Consider the following 14,413-nt stretch of genomic DNA (forward strand, 5'->3'; position numbering starts at 1 on the left):
TTCTTTAACTCTGATTCAATATTGCTGGGTGGGAGCTTTTTGATTAAGTTGTTTCCATGGAGATGAGACCCACCCAATTGTGGGAGGGATCTTTGATTAGGTGGTTTCCATGGAGATGTGTTTCCACCTATTCAAGATGGGATTGCTTCCTGGAGTCCTTTAGGAAGGAACCATTTTGGAAAAAGCTTCAGAACTGACAGAGCCAACACAAGGCCCAGACATTTGGAGATGCAGCAAGTAAATGCCCCTGGGGAAGCTGTTTGAAACCAGAAGCCAAAGACCCCAGCAGACACCAACCATGTGCTTTCCAGCTAACAGAGGTGTTCTGGACCCATCAGTCTTTCTTGAGTCAAGATATCCTTCTCTGAATGCCTTAGTTTGGACATTTTATGGCTTTAGAACTATAAACGTGTAGCTTAAATAAATCCCTTTTTAAAAGCCATTTCTGGTATATTGCATTCAGCAACTTTAGCAAACCAATACAGTAAGATATCTAAAAAACTTATAAAAACAACGTTTTAAAGTAGTATCAAAAATACTCAAGAAAGCTAGAAGTATAACTTCTCGTACCCAGTGAGAATACACTAACTTGAAAGACTGAGAATATTTTCTAAACTCTACCTGGATACTTCTTTTGATCTGATTTTGAGGATTGACTGAAGAAGAATTATGAGCAGGGAATAGAGATGTGATTCAGCAAATGAACTAGATTCATTGTTGGAGCATAACTTCACATTGGCTAATTCTAGCAAAGAGTAGCTGCTCAGTAAATGCTGGTGGCTCCCCTTCCCATTCCCCTGGTATACATGCGCACACATACACAACTTCTTCTCTCCACTCGGCCTTAAGTTTCCTTAGAACAGCTTTATTGGGATTATGATCTGAACTAGGTGTAATCGTGCCTGCTCTTGTAGCCACTGCTCCTCCCTTCCTTTCTAAGAACAAGGTAGTTATAGTAGTTCATTTCATCTATGTTGAGCTTTACAACAGTCTAGTTTTTTGGCATCTCTTATATCACCTTCTCTCATAGTGACTGCTGTAGTGTGCTAATGCTGCTGGAATGCAATATACCAGAAATGGGTCAGCTTTTATAAAGGGGTTTATTAGCTTACAAGTTTATAGTTCTAAGATCATAAAACATGTCCAACTAAGGCATCCAGAGAAAGATACCCTGATTTGAGAAAAGTCAATGGTGTCTGGAATGCCTCTGTCAGCTGGAAAACATGTGGTTGGCATCTGCTGGTCCTTTGGCTTCTGGTTTCAAACAGCTTCCCCAGGGATATTTTCTTTCTGTAACTCCAAATGTCTCTGTGAGTGTCAGCTCTGAGTTTTTGCCAAAATGGCCCTGGTAAGGTATATAATGTAAGGAAATATGTTATCCTATTTCACAAATGAGAAAAAAATGAGGCTGAGACAGAATGTCATTTACCCAAGAGTTCATGTGGAAGATATAAGGAGGATTAATACATGGGTCTTCAATTTCCTAGGTCTAGTGTTCTTTCTATTACACCTTTATTTTAAGAAAAAGTTGAAAAGTGGGAGATTTATGGCTACACAGGTGTCTGTCAGTAAGGGAGTAATTGGGCACTATAATGATGCATTCCAGAAGTATGGCAGAGGTGAGAATTTGCCTCAGTATTTTATTTATGAGATGAGAAAAGTAGAGAATAGGGATGAACAGAATTTTTGTAGGCCTTCTGTTAACCTTTACCACATTGGGACAGTGTCAGGTATACTATTCAATTTGTTTATTTTACTCACTCTGAAATTTCTTAAAAGGCTACTATGTGCCATATCTCTGAGCTGAGAGCTGGGGACATGGGTTGTTCAGGGGAAATGTGGTTCTCACCTTCTTGGAACAAGCTTGGGAGTGATCAGACATATCCATGTGAAGCCACTAAACTTCATAAAGTTAGAAAAAGTTAAATTCTTGTGACGTTAGAACATTAATTCATGGAAGTGATAAGTGCAATATGAGAGGTACCTGGAGAGGTTCTTGGGCAAAGCAGTTTTATGTGAGGAGGTAATCATTTTTAGATTTCTTAATAAGCTTTATTTAGCAAGAGGTGGGGGGAGAAAGAATTGAACATGTATTGAGTGCCTGAGAGATGCCACTATCCCACTCAGTACCTACACAACTCATGAAGTAGGTTCTCTCATCCTTATATTAAGAAAGAGGAAATGGCAGCAAAGAGTAGTAAATTGACTTGTCCATGTCAGCACACTTGCTAAGAGGTAAAAGTAAAACCCAATGTCTGCCCTTTTCATTTTATTATGCTGTCCTATTCTCAGTTTTTAAGATTTTATTCCTTTGGCATTTCGCTGAAATGGAGCATTTATCCTTCTGTAGCCAGAGAGCTCTCAGTGCAGACACTGTCCCCACCCCCACCCCGGACTATTGGGTGCGGCGCGTGAAAGAAACATACTTCTGCTGCTTGGAGCTTCCAATAGGAGCCCTTCCATTCTCTATTTTTAGTTAAGACCAGGGACATGGTAGTAGCTTGAAAAATTAAATTGTCTTCCTCAAAGTGAGATGGAGCCTTAAAGAGATTATAGCTCTAGCCTCTTTATTATGCTGTCTCACATAGAGTCCCTATCCATTTCTCTTGGAAATGGTCCACTCAAATGGCACTGCCACCCCGTCACAGGGGGAAGCAGTTCCCAGCAGTACTGCCCCGTATTCCATAAATATTCTGCTCACCCCACTTGAATATGCACACAGAGGTTACGCATGGATGCTAAGTGCAGGGGATGCCTCTGTAATTGGTGCTATTTAAATGTGTGTTTTGGATACTCATGGGTGTTCTCTTTCTCTCCAGTACACATAGACACTCACACACAAATACACACAGACACACCCACATACACCTGCTTCTCTTAAATACACAAGGCTTCTTTCCCAAAAGAAATAAAAGGGAAAAATATCTTCCTGGGAAAAACCTTATAAGTTTTCTTAAAGAGTCTCTCAAAATTGTTACAATGTTCAGTTTTTAATCAGAATACTTGATTTTTTCCTGGGCAATCCTAAGACTTAAAAGGCAAGGAGATCTAAGCCAAAGCTGAAGTCATTACTTGCTACTTACAGGTGAACTTAAAACGTAACTTTATTTTGAGAATGTTTTTGTTCTCACTTTGTGCTGTTTGTTGAAGATTTAGATTTTTGGATGTTTTTAAATTTTTTTTTACAGATTTTTAAAAAAATTTATTTTTCATTTAAAGACGAAACGTTAAGCATAAATCATATGATTCATTATTATTTAGGAGTTTTCAAGAGAAATTATATGAACATTGTGTATTCGATAGATTGGATGAAAAGTTTAAGTGGCTGATATTTTTAGGTAATTAGATCTAAATAGGCCAAAAGTAAATTTTAACTTTAAAAAAGTATCTCCAAAGCAGAGTAAAGTCACACAGATGAGATGTGTCTCTTTAACAATGTATCTGAAGCAATCATTCAAGTATATGACAGTAAATGTCATCATCTTGATGAAATAAGGAGTGCCAGGCTCAGATCATCTCAAGTTCTACAAAATTGCTAGCACAGCAATTGTTAACTCCCATGGAGAAAAAATACATGTGGGCTCAAGCTCTGGACTTTAAAACAATAACAACCACAACAATCAATTGTGTCTAATAAACGTGGTTTACTAAAATAATTTGTTAATTAAAATTATTTGATTATTTATCTAAAATATCTTTAGGCAGTTGCATACAGCAGAGTTTATGTTCATTCTTCTCTTTTCAAAATAAAAGAATGTTTTGCTTCATGTGCTCTGTGTTTAAGCATTGGGATATTGAGGTTATATAAATTAATTGTATCTTTGTAGCACTGACATGAATAGACTCTTTAGGAATAACATGCTGAAGGAGGGGTGGCTTTTTTTCTTTTACCACCCACATTATGTTATGAGTAGCACAGGGTATTTAAATGCTTTGGCACAGAACACGAATAAAGAGCTGATCTTGAAAATACCATTATCGTTATTTATTTTGAAATTGACACTGTGCTCTATTTTAAGATGTACGTCCAGTTTTATCTGTGTATCTCAGATAATACAACACACACATATGAACCAGCCCCAAATGTCTTTCATTCTTCACCTCTATCCCTGGGTCGCTCCGTTTAATTTTTTGAGGAAAAAATAAAAGGTGAAGAAAACATGGGTCCAGAAAAAGATATCAACTGAGGAATTTTGTTTATTATGATTGGACAGCTGCTGTTGGCCTAGCAAGGATCATTTTATGTTTTATTTTGATGGAGGAGATATCACTTTGCCAACCATAATTTCTACAATTCAGCTTTTCAGGGGAAATGAGACGACCTTTAGGTTTTCTTTTTTTCAGCAGATGCTTTGTTCCCTAAAAATGCCATTGTTTGGCAGATAATTATTCTTCTAGTACCCTACAAATGACTGATTTAATGTCACATTTGATAGAATCTTCTTTTTATCCTACCTCGGCTGAAACCCACATATTAGCTAAATAGTTTAATCTAATAGTATGAAAAAATCCCTTGGGAAAATTGAGGGAGAGAATCTAGTTCTTCATCTTGGGGAGGATGCTGTTGAGATCTCTATTTGACAAACATTTTACCTTTGAATTAAAGAGATGCTTCAAAAATATACTCTAAAAAGGGAAGAACATGAAGTCGGCCTCCTGACCTGCTCCAAACTTAGCTTTGTGATGATTATGGACAGACCCTATGTCGTATTAATCTCTGTGTTCCCATGACCAGCCCATGCTAAGAACTCACTACGTTCTCATTTAAATCAGAATGCATATCCTCTCACCTGCCTCCGTGACTGTTGGTTTTTTCAGAGGATCACCGTTGTTTAGATATTTATGCTGTGAGTCTTTGGAGCTCTGATTTGTGCAGCCAAATTTTATCTTGAGACATCTAATTGAGCTTAGAATCAAAGCTGACACCGAGAGGGAACTCGTAACTGCTTTGGGACAGACGTCCTTCCTGAGTAGCTTCATCGGAAGTCATGGGGATTCCATTTTTATGGGCCATATGCTCCTAATTCCTGAAGTGCTAGAAGACACATGTGGCATCTTTGCATGACTATTTTGGAACGAGGTCTGGTAGAAGGATAATAAATAGAAATAGCACAACAAGTGAAGTTTGCCAACGGCACGCCAGCATCTTTGCTGAAAGAGTATTTGTGTCTAGAGTAGTTAGAGGAAAGTGAAAATGGAGATTCCACTTATTGGCAGGATTTCTAAAAAGGGAAGGGCAGAGTTTTAAAGGTCAAATTGTCAATCTTCCCGGGCTACATATGTTAAGGGTCAACAGTGAAGATCTTTCTCCTGTGTAGGGCTTTCATTGCATCAGATAAAAAGCTGTAATCTTTTCTCTCAGAGGCAGAACATGTGTCTTACAAAAGAAAGCATTAAATGGTACCTTAGTCTCCAAAAATTAGGCAAATCCCCAAGTACCTGGAGTAAGTACTCTTGGGAGATTACAACTCATCAGTTTATACACCTTTAATTTGAATGTATAGACAATGTACTTGATTTAGTGATATACATGCATATGTTTATGTGAATTCCAAAAAGTGGGGTAATTGAACTTCAATGTCCCCATACACATTTCTGTAATATTTAAGGAGTCAACCCGGACTCCTGTGGCACTTTTGTTCCTTCCTACATCTGTGCCCTCATAGCATTAATTTGCATTTTAACTGTTTGTTACATTTCAGTTTCCTCCCAGCTAAGAGCAGGGCTTTGAAGCCAGACTACCTTTAATGACAAATAAAAGCTCCTTTAATGACAGTCTGCGTGAGCTTGAGTGAATAACTTCATCTCTTTATCTCAGCTCCCTCTTCCATAAAATTCGAAAGACGATATGCCCAAATCATAGGGTTGTTATGAATATTGCATGAGTTAATGTCTAAGGATTACCTGGAACATAGTAAGCACTAAATAAATTTTAGCTGTTACTGGCACATAACACTCATTCAACAAAAGTTGGTCAACTGAATAATTATTTGACATATTTGACAAAGTATTTCTTACCATTGAGGTGATTTAAACTATACATTGGTATGTCTTTGGAGATGACGGGGCTCACCTGAAAATTTGTTTTCTTATTGGATGGTGTGAGTCACTGTTTTTATATAGGTGTTATCACTGTTTTACATAAGAAGCAAAAAAACCCTCTCTTATGTGGTCGGATTAGCTCTTCATTTCGTATCATCCCCCAAAATATTAAAATCTGTTTCAGTAGCTATGGTATCAGTATTGTTAATTAACTGGCCACATGGCAATGCTGTGCCAAATGTAGCCACCGAGCTCATAATTTTATCTGTATCTCTAGTCTGGCCAAGCGTGTTCCATTTGGGCCTGGATTTCAGACGAAATCAGATCCTTGTTATATTGAAGTGGCATTACTTGCAGAAGCCGTTCCTAGACCTGACTCAAGACAAAGTGGTTAATCTCCTAGATAATGGAGGATGTGTACAGGGGATTAAAACAAAGAACAATTAGCACATATATTCCCTCGGATAATGTTTATACTTTGGTGTCAACTGCCATCATTTGTTTGAAATAATATCTCCTACATTTATTTCAGTCATAGAGCCTGGCAAGGAGTGATAAGGTGTTTAAATTTCTACAATTATGTTTAAAGTTAGATCTCTTACATTTCACAGCAGGAATCTACTTTTCAGTTAGGGCTTTACATAAGGGTTCTTACAATCATCATCAGGTTTTACTTAACAAATGATTAATCTTTGCAGTCGAACCGTACACCAGACTCAATTAATAGAAAGTCTTCATTTTGTGTGTTAGTTCCTGATCCTTAAAGAAATTAAATGTGCTTTGAGAATGTATATTGGGACTTTCTAGAGCTAAATTGTGCTATAACATATTTAATTTTTTTTTACCTTTTAAAAAAGTCTTTTAAAGTAGTAGGTGCTTGATGAAATCAAATGAAACCCTACAGAAGGATGTAAGTAAAAAGAGAGCAGTCCTTCATTCTGATTTCAGGTATAATTATTACTAACATTTGTCATTCCTCTCTGTGCTTATACCAACGCATATACATGGAAATAAGTTTTTTTTAAACAAAAAAATCATGCATATCGGGCTATAGTTTGCCTTTTTTCAATTAACAAAATTCATAAGATCTGTACAAGGCAGTACATAAAGATGTACACCATCTTTTTAGTGCTTACATAGAATTCTTCTGTATTGGTCCACTGTGATTTATTTAACCAGCCCCCTCTTGGTGGCCATTTAAGTTAATTCTAATTATTCACTGTTGCAGGCAACATTACGATAACCATCTCTCTACCTATCTCTTTACACATTCATGTTAGAATTTCAGTAAAATAGATTTCTAGTAGTGCATGCTAGGTCATAAGTTGGATATTTGGGAGTTACCGAAGTTTCTCCCCTAACCCCCACCTCTTTCCTGCTTCTGTCCTTTTCAAGCAGCTAGGGTCCTCTATGTTAATTGCCACTGAGGAGGAATGACCCAATTCCAAAATCAGAGGAAAAAAAAGTCTTCAGGGTTTTGGTTTCCGGAAGCCTAAATCCTTGGGGAATGGAGAAAACTCCTGGCAAAGACACAATGTGTGGGAGATGCATCATAAAAATCTCAGAACTTCTGTTTTAGGTTAGAAAAAGAGGGAAGGGGGCTGGAGGGGAAGTAAGGACAGCAGAGGCATTTGTAGGTTTGAGCAGCAGGCTATGCTGTATGCCTCCCAGGTTATAAGGTCAGAGAGGGAGCTAGCCCCAGGAAATAAGCTCCAGCAGGCAGCTGGGCTCCAGAGAAGAAATGAGGTATGTTATACACAGGAACACCTGGCCAGTAACAACTTTGCTGAAATTCTGAGGCCCCAGTTTGGGAGGGGAGCAGACTCTCACGCATGGCATGAAAGGAACAGAAAAAGTCACTAGACCTAAGGGACTGTGCCACCAGGAGCAAAGGATGTCTCATCAGTGACCTGCCTGGCAGGGACTGGGTGAGCTGCTGACTTCCTTGGAGCATGCCCACATGAACTGATTGTTTTCAAAAATCATGTATCCCTCTCTTTCTTCCCCAACATCTTGTAGAAACCTGAATTGATTGAGCTTAAGTTTCTGTGGTTCAGCAAAGTATTTGAGTTTGGTTACTGAGAGTCTCATCTATTCCACAGGATATCTGCATTTAAAATGCTTTATAGCAGCTATAATGTTTTTTTTCTCCCCCCAAAAGGTAACTACAATGTACACTCACACCAATAAGAATGCCCATTTTTCACATCATGGCCAACACTATATGCTATCAAATCTTTTTACTTTTTGTTAATTTAATGGGAAAAAATGCAATTTCATTTTAATTTGTGTTTCCCTGGTCACTGCAAGCATCTTTTCACATGTGTATTGATTTTTTAAAAATTTTTGTTGATAAAACCAAACATACAAACACAAACATTCTTAACATATGAACATTCCATACTTGGTGTGCAATCAGTGGCTCACAATGTCATCACATAGTTGTACATTCATCACCATGACCATTTCTTAGAGCATTTACATCATTCCAGGAAAAGAAATCAAAAGCAAAAAGAAGAAACTCATGCATAGCATACCCCTTATCCCTCCCTCTCATTGACCGCTAGTATGTTTCTCTACCCAGTTTATTTTACCATTTGTTCCCCCTATTATTTATTTATTTTTAATCCATATTTTTTACTCATCTGTCTGTACTGTAGATAAAAGGAGCATCAGAACAAGGTGTTTACAATCACATGTGTATTGATTTTTAAACAATATTTCTTCTTCTGCGAACTGCTAGTATAGTTCATTTTATTATTTTGTATTGCTTGGTGATGAATGTTGTCTTCTGCTTAACTAAGTACTGGCTAATGACAGTTAAAGAGATTACGTTATGAGAATCTATCATGTTCCCCGATGATGATTATTGATCCATTGTAGAATCAGTCATTTTAGTAGTTCCTATCTCATTTCATTAAAAAAAAAATATATTGTAATGAAATAAATTACAAAGAGATTTCCATGTAGGAAGTAACATTTATTTTTCTTAAAATTTTTTGTTTCTACTGAAAAAACTAATATTTTGAAAACACATTTCTTACCTCAGAAGATTAAGGCTGTGAAAAACTACAATTGGCTATTGGCCAATTTTTTTTTTTTTTCTCACTCCTTTCAGTGGCATTAGATTGAATTTCAAAACCTATTTACTTGGGTCGTTTTATTTCAAGCCTTTTCTCAACGATCATCTTCATCCTCATCTCAGGCAAATCTCCACTCAATATCTTGGTGATTCCTTTAGAGCTTAATATGCATGATGGGTCAATTCATAATTCCCTCAAATTGCTCTAATGAGGTAACACTTAGAAATTGTTTTTTTTAAAGGTAAAAACAAAAAACAACAACAACAATAACAAAAACTGATGTCCAGCGGCTGCCAATGTGTGGCAGAAGTTCCCACAGCCCCATCCCTCTTTTTTCAGTTCTGTCCAGTATTCAACAGACTCTCTATTTCTTGGCTCTCTTTTCGTTTAGTAAAGTCTGTAAATTAGACAGTGTGAAGACCTGCGAGCTGTTCAAATAGGGGCCAGGTTGTTAGTCTTCACCATCTGAAAGCTGCTTTGATGGTCTCTGAAAAATGAACTTGCGGTCTCCCCCTGCACTGCTGGCATCCTCTGGAGCTGTCTCAGCAAAGATCAAAGCCTGGCCGGTGCATGGAGGCAGCTCCCTGGGGACAGTGCTCGAGCTTCCTGGCAGCCTCTCTGTGCAAGCTTTACAACGCCACGACCTGTGCCCCGCTTGCTGGACACCACCACTACCTGTCCTGGGACCTCCGATTAAAGAGGGCTTTCAGTGCACAAACCCATTCTCTGGCAGCTGGGATTCCAAGCGTACTCAGAAACTATAACCAACTCTATTAATTTAAAAATGAAGCAGGGATATACCACTGCTTTTCTTTCTCCAACACTGTCCCTTTGTCTCCTCTGGGCTGAAGCTACTCTTTTGGCTGTCATTTACCGTGGCTGAGATGATTTAAAATGTTATGCAATGGGGCAACAGGGTAAGCACCCGGGAACAAAGGACCCTCTGGTTATCAGAATTGATGTCAGCCAAACTGTCTGTTTATTGCTCCACAGTTGGGTTGGGAACATACATTAGTTGTCATAAAACCACTTTTATTTCTCTTGCCAGCAAGTTTCCATATACCAACAGGGCCTGACTGGGTTTGGCATTGAAAAGAGTCTGTTTTATGGAAGTGAGTAATTATTACCCACATAGGTAGAGACTAGATTCCAAGCACTTCATAAAAGTTTTTAGAATAATTTTAAAATTTGCGATATAAAATAAGGATTATTAGGCATTGCCTTATCATTCTTCATTTGTAGGGCAAAGAACATGGAAGATTCTGACACGGCAGGCACACATTTGGTAGTTTGGTTTGTCATTTCCCAGGGAGAAGAAGAATCCTCTCTGGGCAATCAGACAATAGAATCTTCTTCTTGAGCTACCTGAGAAAACTCATTTCCCTCATACGAGTCCAAGTTTCTTTCCTGTAGGCTTGAAGGCCAAGACATGTGACTGCAAAGTAACAGTGTGGGACCTCTCGGCTTGGGCAACTAAATCTTCAGACATAACAAATGCTGTACTAGACTTTCATTTTTTATCAGTCTGGGGATATAAACTAGATAAGCGGGGGGGGGGGGGTGGAATCCAAAGATAAAGGCACTCTCCCAAGTAGAAGCTGTGGGAGGTCATTTTCTAGAGCGATGGCTTAGGGTATTGTGGATCTGTGAAGTAAGTTTGCTCCTTCATGTGAATATTGTGACATTCTTGTGGAAATATGAAGACAGAGCTCCCTGTGTATACCTCGGCATATTTAACAGCGACAAGCTTGGGCTTCAAAGTTCAGTGGAATTGTCTGAGGCAATCCACCCTGCAGGTGTGTAGTTAGCAGCGAGCTAACTGGGTTACTGGAAATGAATGTATGAAAACACAGAGCTGGCTGTTTGACACTTCACACATCTGCTGGTGCTGAATTCATGGATGGAAACAGAGACACACGCTGCATTTTGAGACAGATGGGCAGAACTCATCTTTCGTATAGGAGAGAGGTTGAAAGCACGTAAAGAATAGAAATGATTAGCTACTGCAAATTAGGCTATGACTTCCTGCTGGAATCCTCTACTGTTCCCTGGTTCTGATACTCACTTAACATTCAACTTCTCCAAACTTTTTCACTTGTGTCATCTTATCTGAGACCCTTAATAATCCTGTGATATATACAGGATAAAAGGTAGCTTCTTTATAAGTTGAGAAACTGAGACCCGGAGAAGTAAAAGGACTTGTGGGCAGATCTGAACCTGGATTGCAGGCGGGAAGCCAAGGCTGAAATTGTTCCAGAACCAGTATCCCCTCTAATGTTTAGGCCAGTTTTGCTCCTCCATTTGATTTCAAGTGTCAATTCACTTCGCTGACTTCAGAAACGCACCCCCCCCCCCCAACCAAAAGCTTTATTTTGTATTATAAGACAGGTACTATATATCTGTAGTAGAGCAAATTAATTGTAGAGCATACAATTTAGAACAAAAGGGGAGATAATAAACATCATCCATAATCCTGCTATCTAATAATTGTCCACATCTGGGGGACCATCCTACTACTTTGTTCAAATACGTAACACTTAGGCAGGCTTTTACTTTTGTTTGTTTGTTTGTTTCATCTATAGACTGGGTCATTTTTTTATTCACCAATATATTGAGAAAATCTGTCCTAGCCGTATTACAGACACTTCTATGCTATACACATTTCCATGGCTGCCTAGTTTTTCTTTCAATAGGTATCAGAATATATTTAGTTGAACCTAAATATATACGAATTTGTATTCTCAAGTTCGCTATGCCATAGACAAGGCTGCAGTGACTATGCCATTAATTAAATGCTGGTATATCTTTATTATTTCATTTAGGATTAATTTCTAGAATCGGAATTGCCAAGTCAAAGAATATGACTGTTGTAATTATTGCTATTTTACTGATAATATAATAACTTTTTTTTACTGATTTATAGCTCCCACCAAGAATCCATGCAAGAAGGCTTTTTTCTCCAGCCTTAAAGCATCATTGGGTTTTATAATTAAAAATAAAATTCCAGATATTTCATTTAGTGGAAGAGGAGTAGGTAGCCACATCATTGTTACGAAGGATATCTCTCTCCTCCTTGCAAAGGTATATGATTTACAAGCAAAATAAGCAGGATACATTCTGTCTTTCTGAACTTTCCAACCACGGATCAGCTACTGCAAGAAAGCAAGATTCATAAGAGGGAGTATTAAGAAAGATTGCCCTCAATCCACACTTCAAAGGCTCTAGGGAAACACAACCGGGGGAAAGTCTAATGCATCAGCAGCCCATGGCCATATACCTTCTCTTATAATCCCTTCATTTTTTATAAGTTAAGTAGGGTTAAGCCAGGTCAGTACTCGGATAAAGGTCCTTAAAGAAATCCTAAGTACCGCATAAAGTGTCATTCGTGATTGTGTAAATGTCAATCCTGTGCAAACAAGCTTGTGTCAAACTTTCCAAGATACCAATTCATAGTGGGAAATATTCACTCTTCTTGAATATTGCTGATGAAGGGAGCACAAAAGCTAATTGGGAAAGAGCTGCGTTTGGTTTGTTAGATTTCTTGGAAAACTTGCAATTGGTACCATTGCACCTGATGTCTCCAGTAATTAACCAGCAAAGAGCTCTTGATCTCTGGGGAAGACCACCCATTTTTACTGTTGCAAAATGGCTCCAGAAACTAGCAGGGACTTAAAGCTGGGATGGTCAAATTGCACTTGCAGGCTGTCAACACAAGTAAAATGAAGAGCTGATGCAATTATCTACATGCTTCAAGGAAAAAAAAAAAAGAAAAATTTTGCAGAAAAAGATTTTCAGAGGGGAGTTGAAATCTTCGGTGGGCTCTCTTCATTCCTGAACTCCACCAAATGTTACAGCAATGTTTCCTTCACCTTGCATGCATCTACAGAAAAAATGCAAAGTGAAAGTGTCACAAAATGAAAGGGGAGTAGGCAGATACTTGCAAGGAAACAGGCTGTAGAAAATCTGAAGGGTCAATTGTGATGGAGTGAAATAGGAGGGCTGTTTAGAGATTTAAGGGGCAATATGTGCATCTTTTGTATTTTAACTGCGTGGGGTGGTGTAAAGCACCTCATACAGTTATATTTTGCAAATCCAGTTTACAATCCCAGTGTCCTCATTAGAACTGTGAGGCCCCAAAACTATGCATTGAGCCCAAAGTAAATGTTTAAAATTCTTCTCAAGAGTTGGGTTATACCATACGTTAAGAAGATACTTTTATAATGATCTCAGGTGCTCTTAATAATTGTACCATTGTAGCTTGCTGATAATTGAAAGGGTATAAATGTACTTGAAAACACAATGCATCAAATGAATCACGAGCCAATAAATATAGAAAGATATTTTAGCTGTGAAGGCTAAATGTATATATTTAATGATTATATTGACTCTATATACCTAGTAAAACTTTTTTGATGAATTAAAAAGTCAAAGCAAGTAAACTTTTTCCAACCAGTTTTTTAAAATCCAGGTATACTATTATGATATATTTTAATATGGGTAAGCATTATTTAACACTTAATTTAGACTGTGGCACAGAATTTTGCTCAATATATTTCCACTGAATAAATTAATAAATGAATGAATACCAGATAGAAAACAACTCCTAGCTTAAGCAACATGTAGATTAACAGTGAAATGCTTGCAATGCATACTAAGATTCAATGAACGATCATCTTAAAGAATAGGTCCTTTGAAAAAGTGCCGTTAATTTCTTCATTTGTACATTCAACATTTCTTAAATGTCTACCATGTGCTAGATACTGTGCTATCACAGCAAACACAGAGTTGAATGGAAAGTTTTCTCTATCCTCAAGGAAATCACTGTCCTCTAGAAACTTTAACTTTGACAAGTACCTTCCCCAACACCAGATTTCTTCAACCTCTGAGGTATTTCACATTTTCTATCTGGATCTTCTTGCTGTTGCATTAAACCAGTCCTGGAAAATTAAAGGATTTACTTTTAATGGTTGCATGGTGGAGATAAATACCTTAACAGGTTGATGTAAGTGTATATTTCAGTTTCTCTGCTCACTGGTTTTAGGAAGGGATATAAGAGAAGTGAATGGTTAGCTAGTACTGAACAGGCTCTTTGAGACAAGTTTTGAGGTGCACAGTATAATCTCAAGCTACCCCTATTTGGATCACATCTAAAATAACTAGCAACTTTAGGGTGGACCACGGTGGCTCAACAGGCAGACTTCTTTCCTGCCATGGTGGAGACCCGGGTTCGATTTCCGGCGCTTGCCCATGTAATACATAAATAAATAAAATAACTAGGCAACTCTGTT

General features: G+C 38.0%; 1 long non-coding RNA gene across 1 annotated transcript in view; it reads left to right on the forward strand.

Moving 5' to 3' along the window:
* The window catches only part of LOC143666072 (uncharacterized), a 135,069-nt gene that overhangs the window by 40,242 nt on the left and 80,414 nt on the right, over positions 1–14,413 (forward strand). The window lies entirely within an intron of this gene.

This window comes from Tamandua tetradactyla, chromosome 22, assembly GCF_023851605.1.
Source record: "Tamandua tetradactyla isolate mTamTet1 chromosome 22, mTamTet1.pri, whole genome shotgun sequence".
Classification (NCBI taxonomy): domain Eukaryota; kingdom Metazoa; phylum Chordata; class Mammalia; order Pilosa; family Myrmecophagidae; genus Tamandua; species Tamandua tetradactyla.